We start from the raw sequence: 14,003 nt of genomic DNA, 5'->3' as shown, positions 1-14,003 counted from the left end.
GACGAGAGTGGAGAGAGAGAGTGTAAAAGACAGAAGGAAAAAAAAAAGAAACACAGAGTGAGGCGGGAAAGGCAAAAGGGAAAGAGAGAGAGAAAGAGTGGGATGGAGAGGAAGAGAGATGCAATGAGGCAAGGCTACGGGGATGAACGCAAAGCGTCTCTCTCCCTTCATTTTTTCAATATCCCCTGCTCATGAAATTTCATTTGGATTGTAAATGTTCAGTAATTTACCATCATAAATGTGTAATGGGCCCCTGAATCCAATGACATTGTGCTGGCTAATCAACTCATTTGAAAATGAATATAGATCTATTAAAGGGAACTCAGCATTTCCCCTTTGTTAAGACTGGCATGCTGTCAAACATGGGAACACTTCCTGAAAGAGGGTTTCTAGAAAGAGGGATCCTCTTCAAGCTGTGGTGGTACGAGGAGGGGGGGGGGGGTACACAAAAATAATCTTCTCATCAGCTGTTTTGATCTTGAATAGAGACGATAATTTGAGATTAAGTGCTTGTGCTAAATCCTGATTTGTTTTGTCATTAGGGAAAAAAACGGCGTGCAATCGACATAAGAGAAAAAGGGACTCATTTAAAACCTCGTTCACGGAAATAAAGAGCGGGGACAGGGACTTAATGATGCTTCATTTTCAGCTGGGAAAAGATGGCAAAATTAAATTCTTGAATTTTAAACTGTTTCTTGGTCCCTCAGCATGCAGCCAACAAATTCCTCCAGACAACACACAATAACACACACACACACTGTGATTACCACTTCTTATCTATGAGAGACGGGGCCCGAGGCACTACCTACAAACACTTAATCAAAAACCAAGTTCAACTCGTGGCAGCCAGTGACTCTTAGAAATAGAGAGTGATGGGGAGAGTATGGAATGCAAATTGTAGACATTAGGAATCTATGAAGGTGTGAGTGCACGCGTGCAGGATTGACGCTCGAAGCCAGTAAATTATCCTGTGGTTAAAAACTGAAGAAGTTATAGCAGGAAGGGCAATCTGACTATTTTATATTATGGACAATCTTAGTTTTAAATGTAATCTGCTGCTTTCCTCCTCCACAGAAACTGAGCATATGAGTAAATGGATGCACTAGAAATGTTCAAGGTGCAACTTATCTGGTAAACAGAAGACAGCAGGGTGGATGAGGAGAGCTCGGTGAGAGCTCTAGCGCCACGAATGAAGCGTCAAAACATATACAAATCACCATTCTGTGAAATATCTTGATATGATCATATGATTACCCATCCTCTCAATCTAAAGGGAAGAGAATTTTGACTAAGAAGGGCAACTCGTGGACCAATTGATTACATGTCAGGGGATATTTCAATGTGTGGGTAAAAGCAGAGGTATTATAAGACATGTTGCACTTAAAAAATAGAAATGATCAGAAACTGCGAGAAGGGGAATAACATACCGTAATACTAAAGATGGCACACAGCAGAGAACAGTTTCAACTTTGTGGCAGCAGACACACGTTAGGTACCTTTGGCCTTCAGATCTGCTTTAATTCTTCATGTCACAGATTCAACAAGGTGATGGAAACATTCCTCAGAGGTTTTGGTCCATACTGGCATGATAGCATCACACATTGCTGTAGATTTGTTTAGTTGCACATCAGTGATGTGAATCTCCCTTTCCATCATATTCCAAAGGCGCTCAGTTGGACTGAGATCTGCTGACTGTAGAGTCACCAGAAAAGACAAGCGTTTGAACCAGTTTGAGATGATTGAGCTTTGGTGTGAAAGATGTGGTCATTGCTCTTCTGCTACTGTAAACCATGCTGTCTGTTTCAAGGTTTGTATGTCATGTTGTGCATTCAGAGATGCTCTTCTGCATACCTTGCTTGTAAGAAGTGGTATTTGAGATACTATTGCCTTCCTGTCAGCATGAAGCCACCTGAGCATTGTGTTCTTGCCTCTGCCATCAGAGAACTGTCACTCGGTGGATATTTTCTCTTTCTTTTGGGGGTGATGCAACAGTGTGGTGGTGCACTATCACCTCACAGCAAGAAGGTTCCTGGTTCAGCTTCCCCCCAGAACCCAAAGACATGCATGTGAGGTTAACTGGTGATTCTAAATTGAGAAGCTCTGGATTATTCTCTCAATAAAGCTTCAGTGTTGCAAAACCTGTAGTCATACAACTCGTGCAGTGAAAAAACATGAAAACTAAACATTATTTGAGTTATATCAGCATTTCTTTTTTTAATTAAAATGTGATTGGTGATATTTTAGTGTCTCTAAAAATGGGCAATGTTTCTACAAAGGTACTCTGTAGATGTTTTTTACAGTAAAATCTTAATTGTGACTAAAATGTCAAAGTTGGGCCGTATAGACAGTTTCTTAGCCCACTTCCAATGGCCTCACAGACACCCTTAACTTTAAAAATGCAAACTAATACATAAAAAAAGATTTATAAGGAAATGGATTCGATTTAAAGAATGCTTCCACTAGGAGCTACATTTATCCATTCTGACAGGGCTTTACTCTATGAATGATACATCAAGAGTAATTTTGGAGGTTCAGTATCTTGCGAGAGAGTAGTTCAGCATGTGGACTGCAGGAGCTGGGGATTGAATCACCGAACCTTTTAAGAAATGCCTCATGAACCACAGCTGCAGCACATTTAACCTTCCATTCTTACACAGTATGTGCTAACACTAGTTGTTGAAGTGCTGCAAGCGCCCCTTCCAACATTGAACAAAAAATACTGTAGATATTACATCCGCTTTTACATTAATTAATACAATCCTAGACAATATAGAACATAACAAATGGCTTCCATTTTATTATCACTGCTCTGCATGTCGTATTCACTTTCTTCCCGATCTCCTTCTCTTAGTTTCTTTCCTCTTTCTTTCTCCTCTCCGCCTATTTCGCAGTCTTGGTTCTGATGCAGCAATCAAGGAAAGGAACTCATTTATCAGGTCTGATGGCAGCAGGGGGTGTATTGTGCACTGTTGGAAGGGACTGCGTGTTAGACTGAATGCATAGCTTTAGGCTATTGCCCTGTTGTAAGGTCATTGTAATTAAGTTTTGGCTCACAGTGGTGGACTGTGCCTTTGAGGTTCAAATGTCTTTTCCCTCCATCTCAAAAGGTCCTTTTCTGCACGATTTGATTATGCGATCATACAAAACAGTCTTATCCCACACCAAATATTAGGCTCTGTCTGTGAATATTGATTTATCTGTGGACTCAGTTCAGTTGGAATGAGTTAGATTCCCCTAACTTCCTCAGTGATTACTTTGTGGAAATAGAATATTAGAGTGTCAGTGATTGCTGCAGATGGGAAAGCTCAGGGCTCGACCGAACACTTGAGATTGCTAATCTAGGATCCTAAACTTGCTCTAACTTCAATTATAGAATTGAGGAGTGAGGTGGGGGAAAAAGATGTGCAGACCTATTGATAAATTCCTCATCTATCTATCTATATCATCTTTCTCTTGCTCCACATTTTCCTTCTGACGTTTCTTGTATTCTTTTTTTTTCCTCTCCTTGCAGGCTGAGAAGCAGAGAATAGCTGCTTTCGTCAGCCTTGCCCGTGTGTCCAGCTCGTCTTCCCAACCCAAAGTCGCACACCACATCAAGTCAAGTGCAGTCCAATAAAAGCAGTCAGCCCCTCCCTGATGGCAAACTGATCCAGATGTGGCTGCTCTTTGCCAGGCCCCACAGTCTTCTCGTGTGTGCGTCACTGTGCTGAGTGGCCCCAGGTGTTACGGTCAGTTTTGCGTCTAGACTCCCTTTTACACTCTGCTTTTTCCTCCCCGTGTTTTCGCTTGTTTACATGAGTAAACAAGTTTTTCCTTTCAGCTGGGAAGAACTTGGGAATGCAGAACCTCACAGGAATCTTTCTAAAGCTCCACCGTTTTGACTTGAACCTTAAGAAAGCTCTTGTAGTGGTTTCCTAACAGCTGTGACTTAAAAACATCCAAAAGCACACTGAAAGCACATGAATGAGCCACAGCAGACAGAATTAGCTGCCCCTGTTACAGCATACTAGTGAAGGATTTCTGGATTTTTAAAAAAAAAGAAGAAGAAATCATTAAAAAATCAATAAGTCATCAATAACCTTCCTGCGGAGTTCAATAGAGATAATGACCTGTGGGACACGCTGATATTGTATCCAAAGTACAGCTCATAGCAAAAGCACAGAAGGCCAGTGGGATCCCAAAACAATTAAATACCACAGCAAAGGATTCATATAGTTTGTTCAGGCTGGATCGCATGTTCGGAAAAACCCTCATTGTTATATAATAGCAGAGGCCCGGTTGAAGGGCAACAGACTGGTAAAGCTTCCCTGTTTCTTAAACACATGCACATCAGTGCACACACACACAAAAAGGTTTTTAAATGACAGAGAAAATGAATATTTCTGAATACTAGCCTAACCAAAAACACTGTTTACCTAAAACTAACCCAAACCTTCTTTATTTCACTGTGACTTTGTAAAGTGTGCCCATAACATAAGTGATATAATTCGAGTGCACACATAAAAACACATAATTATACACTGAAGAGAATTAAATCCACGTGTAAGAAATTATTCTGTGACAGCAACAGTCATGAGGAAGTTGGTGTCAGATGACACAGAAGCCCTGCTCAAACACTAAAGGGAAGTAAGTATAAAAATGAGTTTTTATTGTGGTCTTTTTATAAAAAAAATAAAAATAAAAATAAAAAAAATCAGCAAGCGTCACTAAAGTAGCCAAAAGAACAACAGTTAGATCCCTTTCTGGGTTGCAAAGTGGCCTGCAGCTGCACAGCAGCTGAGGGCAGACTAAAACAGCTAAACAGTGCTCCTTATGTGAGATCTGCCAACTGGATGCATAGAGGGAGTTATCAGCTAAGCCATCCACTGATGTGGGCTGGCACTGAGAATGGCTGATCTGCTGGGACTGCTGCTGAGCTTGACTTTGTGGCCTGCCCCCAATTAATGCCACGCTCCAAAGAGATGTTGAATCCGCACGCAAACCTTGCTTTTGGTTTTTCTGAGGCAACAATTTTCAGAAAATTTCGCAAATAAAAATCCAGTTGAGTGCCATAATAACACAAACAAACTGAACCGGACTGCATCACCCAGTCAAACTGTTATTGTTTTTCTTTGTGAAAAAACAGCTGAGCCAAATATCGATAGAGAATGCGCCTCAAAACTTTTTACTTTTTTTGATTTTTGCTTTGAATATCAAAGAGAAGCTTTACAGTCATTTGCGCCATGTTTGATCTTTGTGACACAAGGAACACAAGCACTCTACAATATATGAAGCTCTTATTCCACTTACGTAACATAGCAGGATTAGAGCTTCTTCTTTTTTTTTCTCCTCAGTTTGCCTTAAAATGCTCCTCACACGTCTGACAGTGGGCTGAGCTGCATTTCAACTAGCGGTGTACTGTGGCGTATCTTTGAACAACCAAACAACTCAAGTGAAGTGCCTGCAGTCCTTTAAGCACTTTATCCTCAGAGCTTCGTTGGGCAACAGACAGGCAAAAAAAATAAAATAAAATAAAACAAGAGAAAAAAAATGCAAATGAACGCTACGACACTTCTACATACAATTGACAACCACAACAAAAAGGCAGAGTACATTAAAAATATTTCAGAAGGCCAGACTCATAACTTTTAAACAATAGGAAGAGGGGGAAAAAGATGGGGGAAGAGTGAGTGTGAAAGATATGAGTTTTTTTCTTTTTAGAAGCTCCTTGGTGTAGCGTTGGGGATTCCATGTGTCTCATCGTCTTGTTTAGGAGTACATTAGCAGCCAATGACACAGCCTCCCTCCCTCCTCATCGCTCTATTTTTCTTGTTGTCGGGGAGAGTGTCCTGAGGCGATAAAAGCAACCATCAGTACTCCTCCTCCTCCTACACCTCCTTTTCATGCAGAGATACGCAAGGGCCTAATTTTCCATCAGCAAAGCATGAAATCAAGAGAGAATGCCACACAACAAGCACTCTTATGAGGGGACACTTTGCCAGTTCACCCACCCACAGAAGTGTATACACACACACACACATCTGCACTCACATGTAACACACCGACGCAGAGTCACATCCCTTCTGCATAAATTATGAAATCAAGTGGATGCTAAGCTAAAGTGACAATCACAAGCTTGCTGATGAGAGCATAAATGTGACTTTGGGAGATTGTTTGACAAATTACATAAAATTATGTGATGCTTGTTAAGTTTTCAGACTGTGTTTTTCTTTGACATGAAGATGATGCAATATTTTCTGAGCATTTTAAGTGGGAACTGCATTCAAATGCGGGCTATAAAATGTTGCAACAGAGCCAGACATGTCCAGTGAGCCTTGTCTAGGCACTTCTGCCGCATATGTCACTGGTATGCTAATTCCAAGGACTCAATTAATGTACTGTCATATGCATTAGAATGCCACTACTCCATCATCATACACTGTTAAACTTGCAGCCGTAGCCATTCGAAGTGTGCATACTAAAATAAATATGGCTGCCACACACAGTACTGCACATATCGAGTGTCAAAAGAGTCAAACAGTCAACACCCACTGCATTCACATTTGTATCTGCTGTGACTAAAATATATGCCTACCTATACACAAGGCTAGATACCGCTCAAACTGCTAGTGTGATGATCTGTACATATGTGATTACACGTACCGGAGGTTGTTTCACTGAGTAACAGTATACAGTATTTGAAACATGTATTTAAATGGTGTTTCTACAATATGAGTCAGATCTTAGACCTTAGGTGCTCCTGTTATTTGTATTGTTTGAGGCCTCATATTACACGCACTAGGTAGAGAGCAGTCTGCAGCATGTTAATATAAACTGGTGCAAAAATAAGTAGGTGAAATTTCCCTTTTAATAACACTTCAGTAATTTGGCACACCTGAACATGCATCTTAAAGTGCCACGATGTCCAAACATTACATTTGTGTAAACTAAAATTATGCAGATGTGTGTTATTTTCCATACAACATTAAGACTATATATAAAAGATGGAGATGGCAAACGTTAGCTTTTTCGCTTACATCATTTTGTCTAGAGCCGTAAGTGACCATATTTACCGGAGTGTGAAGTCTTAAGTCATCATCTAAAACTAGTGAGCTTGGTTATCTCCACAGGTGCAATCCAAAGGCACAAATACCTGCTAATTAGTATCATGTAACAGGCTAGAAAAATGTTAAACCCTCACCCAAAACTGAGGCACGGACATTCTGGATGGGCTGTAACACAAAAACACTATAAAAAGTTCAAAAAAAGCTGCTAAAAATGCTCCAAAAAGGTATCAAAACCGCAACCAATTGGTAAAATTTGCAGCAATGAGGCCTAGCAGCCAGTGAGTGGCTACAGTGACCTGTGTCATTAATTAGTGACAGAGATCAGAGATCAAAAAAAGCTGTAGACATGTTATATTCGCAGCTAAACCTGGAATAGACTCACTTTTGGACCAGCTTCAAGCAGCCATAGAGGTACTGCAGCTCTCTTCATTGGCTTCATTTTCATTGCTGCCACTCTATGTCCGTCGGCTAATCCTGCTTACCTCTGTCAAGAAGTGGGCGTGGCCACCTGGCATTCATTTGGCACATTTGCCCTCCATTACTCTCTTCTGTACCTCTCCTCGTCATTCTTTGCCAAATCGTTGTACTACTGAATCAGTGTCACTCAAGCCACTTCTGTTACCACTGTTTTACTTAGATTTTATTTCAGATCACCTATCGTCTACTTACCTATCCTCTTAATCGTAGATACCTTCTTTTGGTGTGCTTACTGCCATTCTTGACTCAGAATAGAAAACCTGGGAGCAGAGTCAACTGGTCCATAAGTCAAATCAGTATAAAAACCTGTGTTTAAAAATATGAAAACACAGAGGGCTGAACTGTGAGTAAGAGCCTTGGAATCCAAAAGAAATTTACCTGAGAGTTGAACCTGTGGAACTATAAAGCCTACCTACTGAACTGGAATGAGAAAGTGCCAGTTAAAAACACAGTTTGTGTGAATTAAATCTGTAAGAATTTTATTTGGGACCTGGTGACTAAGTGAAGCTCACAAGATCAATATTCTTGTTTGTTATACCTGCAAAGCTTTCATTAAAACTGGTCGACCGTTCATGTACGCCCACTAGGTTTATGTGACTGAGGCCTTAGGTAAAAATGTCACAGAGTGAAAGAAAATCCATGAATCTGGGCATGTTATTAATATATTAGAATGAAGATGGGCTTTTTTTTGTCTCCATGGAAGACTAGAGGAGTTATCCTGGGATCTTGTAAAGAGTATAGTGGGCTCATAGAAACTCAGTATTTAGTGTGAAAAGGCCATTTTCCATTCACTACATTGTATTTAGCTTTCAGCGACTGTAAATGCATTATAAAGTACACCAAAATCACAGAATTAAACCAAACTAGTTTATAAAGCATGCAGCCCTTTCTCTATGTAATTTTTTTTCTTTCTAGGATCCTAATTTGGCAGACATGTAAATGAAATGTAATTTTCTGTTTTTTACAGTTTGTATACATCAACAGCAGGAGCATGATGATTTTATTTGCAATATCAGCCTGTGGTCATATAGATATCCACACAATGTGATCAGAAAATTCACACTGGCTGACTGCCAGTTAATGCAAGTTTCTATGGCCGGATGCATTAGATCACAGAAATAACCATGGCCAGCCAGTCTAATTATTCCTGGGAATAAATGGAAGAAAAATAAGATCATAGCAGAAGAGCAGAAAAAAACCTCCAGCTCCAGTGGCGAATGAGACCCAGCGTTGCTTTATTCAGAAACCATGTCAGAGACCAACTGCTAGGCTAAACTGAATAGTACTGTATCTAAGTTTTTTATCAACTTGAAAAAAAAAAATAAGGCAGTTAGTTATTAGGACAGTAACACTGACAAACACTACAGAGGATGGAAAGCTTTTTCTCTGCTACGCACACAAACACAGAGAGAAGAAAAAGATCTCACAGTGCTGACTGACAAAGATGCCCTGCAATATAGATGACGAGAACAAAGCTTCCCATAACAAACTCCAGTCATATTGAGACGATTTCCTTTTCAATAATGAATCGCCATCAGCATCACGCGTCAATACTGCCTCTGTGTTTTGTGTGTGCCAGCATGCGTGTGTGAGTGAAGAGAAAAGAGGGAGAGAAGAAAAAAAAAAACATCTATCCTCAACGAGAACAAAACTTCTATATTTAATCTGCACTGAGAACAAGCAGGCATGCAAAGTCAAAAACAAAACGGGGATAGCAAGCTGAGGCTTTCTGTGGCATGCAAATCACATCCGGACCAACCAGCTGCTGTGAGCTTATCCCCCACATCTTTGTGATTGACAGGATTTTTAAAATGTGTAGATTATAAATATTTATAATTGACTTAATATTGACTGTATTCTCTCTGTTTGGTTGAACTTGTATGGAGAGAAGAAAAAAATAAGAAGGAAAAAAAACTTTAATTTCTCAAAAAGAAAAAAAAAAAAAAAAACGAGCACAATACCACAATCCAGTTCCGACTTCACATAAATAACCCTCCCTGCGAGCCCCAAAGTGTTTTTGTATGAATGTTCAGTAGCCTGCTTTCCTCGCAGAGGGTAATTAGGATTATACTGAACTTTCTGCTTTTGTTAAGTCTTCTTGAGAGTTCAAAAGTTCTCGAAGAGGTCAACATGGTCACGTTCACCTTAAAAAAAAAAAAAAAAAGAGGTGACAGTTGGAAGCACGGGCCAGATTTCTGAAAATTACCCCTATAAAAGCTCTCCGAGTCAGGCTAATAATGCCTGTGGAAAGGTGCGTAGTCTTGAATATTTAGAGAAGCAGGCAGAGCTCGCTTGTTGTAACTTGTAGTAACTTTATCTGCTTAAGAGATATGAATGATAAGAATGCAAACACAAGTGGCCACATTCAAGATGCGCACATCTTCTCGTGCACCTCCGGTCAGCTGCCTCGACACACCCTACAGGCCACTGGCTGGCGATGACTGCTGAATTTTGAGGTACAGCAGAGCAGCGTTCTGTGACTTTTAGTTTGAGTGGTGTCAATGTTATGTCATGTGTGATTGCCAATATCAGGGGGACAACAAACTGAACTGTGTGGGCCTGTGTGTAATAATAAGCCAGCACACGATGCCATGCCAACACAATTTTCACCCACCATCCATTTTTCCAAAATGAAGTAAATAGACAATTGACACATTGGAAGACCTCCAGTGTCCATTAGAGGTGCAGGTACAGGGTTGACTACAGCTGAGCTAAAAGCTGCAGCGGTACTGCCTGAGAATGTCACAGTGGCAATTGATTTCCACTGTGCCAGCCAGTGATGACAGAGCCCACTAGAGGAGATCGGACACACAGGGCGCTAAGGCCATCCTCATGAAGTCCGTTTCTGATTGTTTGGTCAGAGACATTTACACCAGTGATCTACTGGAGGTCATTTTGTAGCTCTGGCAGTGTTCATCCTGCTCCTCCTTGTACAAAGGAGCAAATTCTGGTCCTGTTGATGAGTTAAGGGCCTTCTACTGCCCTGTTCAGCTCTCCTAGGGTAGCCGCCTGTCTCCTGGAGTCTCCTCCATGCTGTTGAGACTGTGCTGGGAGACACAGCAAATCTTCTGGCAAAGACATACTCATGAGCCCTCCTGGAGACATCCTGGAGACGTTGGACTACATGTGCAACCTCTGTAGGGTCTAGGTATCACCTCATGTGACACTGACCCAAATGGAAAACTAGTGAAAAAAAACCATCAGAGAAGATGAGGAGTGACCTTAGACCTTAAACCTTAAAGTGAGAGAAAACTTTCAATCCAGAATTGATGTCTCTATTGATTACAATAACAAATAGCAAGACACTGTAGTGATTGTTATATTATTTTTTTTATTTGATCATTATCAGTGAAGAGGGGACAGGAAAGATGGACAGGAAGGGTCTCATGGTTGAACCCAGGGTGCTGCCTTCTTAGTTCCTGAGCTAACCCAGAGAAGCAAGCTTTAACTTTTTGATCACATTATGTATATTGACTGGACTCTATTTTCAAGAAGCTGTAACCTGAAGCTGCACGGTAGCTAACAACAAAAGTGGCTTCATTGTGCCTTGATTCTGTAGACAAAGATAAAACTGAGAGGCACTGAAAAGGTGTCCTTGTACAGTCCAGCTCCAACACAAAAGCTGTGGCTGGCTGGAAGACGAGTGGAGGAAACACTGTGCTAGCACAGAAATGGGATGGGCCTAACCTCTAAGAAATTGAAATAGCTTTTGGCCTTTGATTGAATTGCACTATGTGAGCTCACTACACTGTATAAATCCTCTCTGTTTCTTTCTGTCTAACTCTCTTTCAGCTCCACATCAAAAAGGCCATCTGCAGTATATAAAAAAAAAAAACGGCCAGCCAACACACCATGCGCTCCCATCTCATCCACAAGTTTCCTCTGCCCAGCATCCAGACACGGCGCTGCCCATCGTCTCATCAATTTTCCTCTTTGATTTCATCACCAAGTAAAACTAAAGTGGCATAACAAAGTTTTATTTTGTAACAGAACAAGTTTTACAACCGAAACTACCTGAAAATCAGAAAGTCCAAGTTGTGACCAGATATTAAAAGTTTCTGATTTAAAAAAAATAATAAAAAAAATCATCTTGGTGCAAACAAATACACAACCTTTTATTTTACAGTCTCAATAATGAAAACTGCTTTAGATCCCACAGAGTATTAGGATTTAAAGTGAGCATGAAACACAAACCCTTCAAGCAGATTAAATTTCAAATCAAGCAGGCCATGTAAATGATGTGGTGACAGGGGGCCCAGTGCAATTAGCATGCCGGGCTAGTGTTAAAGCAATTAGGCAAAACAGACGGCAAGAGCACCGGGGCTAAGCATGGGAAGGGAGAAGGACGAATATTTCCATATTATTCTTCAGGACATGAAGAAAATGTGTGTCTGTGTGCGTGCATGGATGTGCGTGCGCATGTACAGTTTGTTTGAGGTCGTTTGGCACTCGACTTGTTTGTGGATTCTCAGAGGGAATCAGAGGTTAATGGGAGCTAGACTTTGTTTACTGACAGCCTATCCAGCCATTTCTGTGAGAGTAAAGGGAGGGGTTGGGGCTAAATAACAAATGCTGTGTTCCTTGAAACAAAAACGGAAGAAAAAAATAATAAAAGGGAAATAGAAAACACTGACTCTCGTGTTGCTTTGGGGAATCACAAAAACATTTACTGGTAAACAACCCCAGAGCGGAAACTCTGGAAACCACTTTGGGGAAAAAGCAGACACATTTGGGCAAATCTCTCAGGTGGAGCCATCAAAAGCACTGTCGGCTTGTACACAGAGACATGGCAGAAAGGACCACCTGGAGACGAGGAGCGACATTCGTTTGAGCGTAAATTACTCAAACAAGCATGCCGGGAATGGCATTTATTACTTGATGTTTCCCAGTGGGAACCGTGTTAGATGACTCTAATTCAAACAAGGAGTTATGATACACAAGACTGTACAAAAACAAACATGCAGTACAGTGCATAGGAAGTTGTGTACGGTGAAATGAGGGCCTTTTGGGATGCAAAGTAGAGGAGCGACTCATATCCGTCTCTTTCAGTGTTGGAAGAAATACGGCGATATTGATGAGTTTTGTATGAAAATTTGGTGTTTCTCACGCTTTGGGTTGTAAAACAGTGGAAACAATTGTTGAAAGAGTAAACACAATTAAAGTTGGAGAAACAAATTAAGACAAGGAATCATAGACTGTATATGAAAGATGGACACAACCACTGTGAGGTCATCCATGAATGTGTAGGCTCCCATTTTGATGCCTCACCTTTAGATTTATGGATTACCCCTTTCTCCCTCCAAAGCCAGAATTGGAAGCGTATGTACACAAGAACAGACTGGTCTATTGACAGCAAATGCTAACAAGTGTGAATAGACTGCATGGGTGCATAACATAGACACAGATACACACTGCTAATTATTGCAAAAAAAAACAAAAAAAAAAAAAACAGTCCACAGACTTCTTGGATGGTCCATTAATACATTTAATCAAACGTCAGTTCATATTAATTGTCAGACAATGGTATTAAAGATGTAGCAAAAGGCACCAACACCGTGACAGCATCCTGTGGGGATTTACTATGTGAGAAACTGCATTATTGACACATATTCAGATTTTGCATGTATAAGTATTTTTCCATCAGCAAATAGACCAGTTCTGTTTTTTAGTTGTTGTTATTGGTTTTAGGTGCATGGTTTTATCCCGTTTTCAGCCGCACAGTTTGGCTAAATTTTAGCTGCTCGGTTTATCTGCTGAATTTGGTTATTTCATTTTACCTGTTTAATCGTTTGAGGGTTGGTTGTAGTTTTAAGTTGTGTTATCTAAGCTGCATGTCCCAACACTTAATTAATTTTAGACTAGGCTGTCTCTGGGCATTAACTAGATTCATTTTACTCAGGCGGCTGTTTTTATTGATTTTTTTTGTGTGTTTTTGTTTACATTATTGCTTATTTTATTAAACATTTACAACTTGTATTTTTTAATGAAGATTTTATTTTACTATTTTATTCTTCATTTTGAACTGATAAAATCAATTTAAATACAGTATTTGGATTGGAAGCAACGTCTCCGTTAATTCCCTACAAAGGTAAAGTATTGTGAAAAAGTCTTGAACACGTCATTTCTTTATATTTTGCTAGGAAAATTGGAAATAAGTGCAGCAATTTATTGAAATGTGTGAAAAATATGTATGGGAATATGTTATATAAGGCAAAAACAGATTTTGTGCAATTCTAAGGAGCTTAAAAGTCAATATTTGGTATTTTTCAGTAAATGTGTGGTATTCTTATTGCTAGTGCAGAAAGAATAAAGGTGTCGAAGAATAACTTCAACAACTTTATTCTTACTACACTGACAGTGTGTTTGGGATCATTGTCATGCTGAAAAATTAAGCTGTTGCCAGATAGAAAACATTGTATTGTGGATTAAAATTTGACAAGACTTTCATTCGTTTATAATTCCATCAGTTTTGACAAGCTC

The 14,003-nt window shown here is 40.1% G+C and overlaps 1 long non-coding RNA gene across 1 annotated transcript; it reads right to left on the bottom strand.

The window, feature by feature from the left end:
* Window positions 1-4,677: 4,677 nt before the first annotated feature.
* LOC120736127 lies at window positions 4,678-13,699 on the bottom strand. The gene is made up of 2 exons (XR_005696416.1): window positions 7,429-13,699; window positions 4,678-5,828 (listed from the first exon to the last, which is right to left on the bottom strand). It is a non-coding gene; the product is annotated as an uncharacterized LOC120736127 (long non-coding RNA).
* Between the last annotated feature and the right edge of the window lie 304 nt (window positions 13,700-14,003).

The sequence above is a fragment of the Simochromis diagramma genome, unplaced genomic scaffold, assembly GCF_900408965.1.
Source record: "Simochromis diagramma unplaced genomic scaffold, fSimDia1.1 OVJJ01000816.1, whole genome shotgun sequence".
Taxonomy (NCBI): domain Eukaryota; kingdom Metazoa; phylum Chordata; class Actinopteri; order Cichliformes; family Cichlidae; genus Simochromis; species Simochromis diagramma.
The sequence above is the reverse complement of the archived record's forward strand: the minus strand, read 5'-3'. Positions and strand labels throughout refer to the sequence as shown.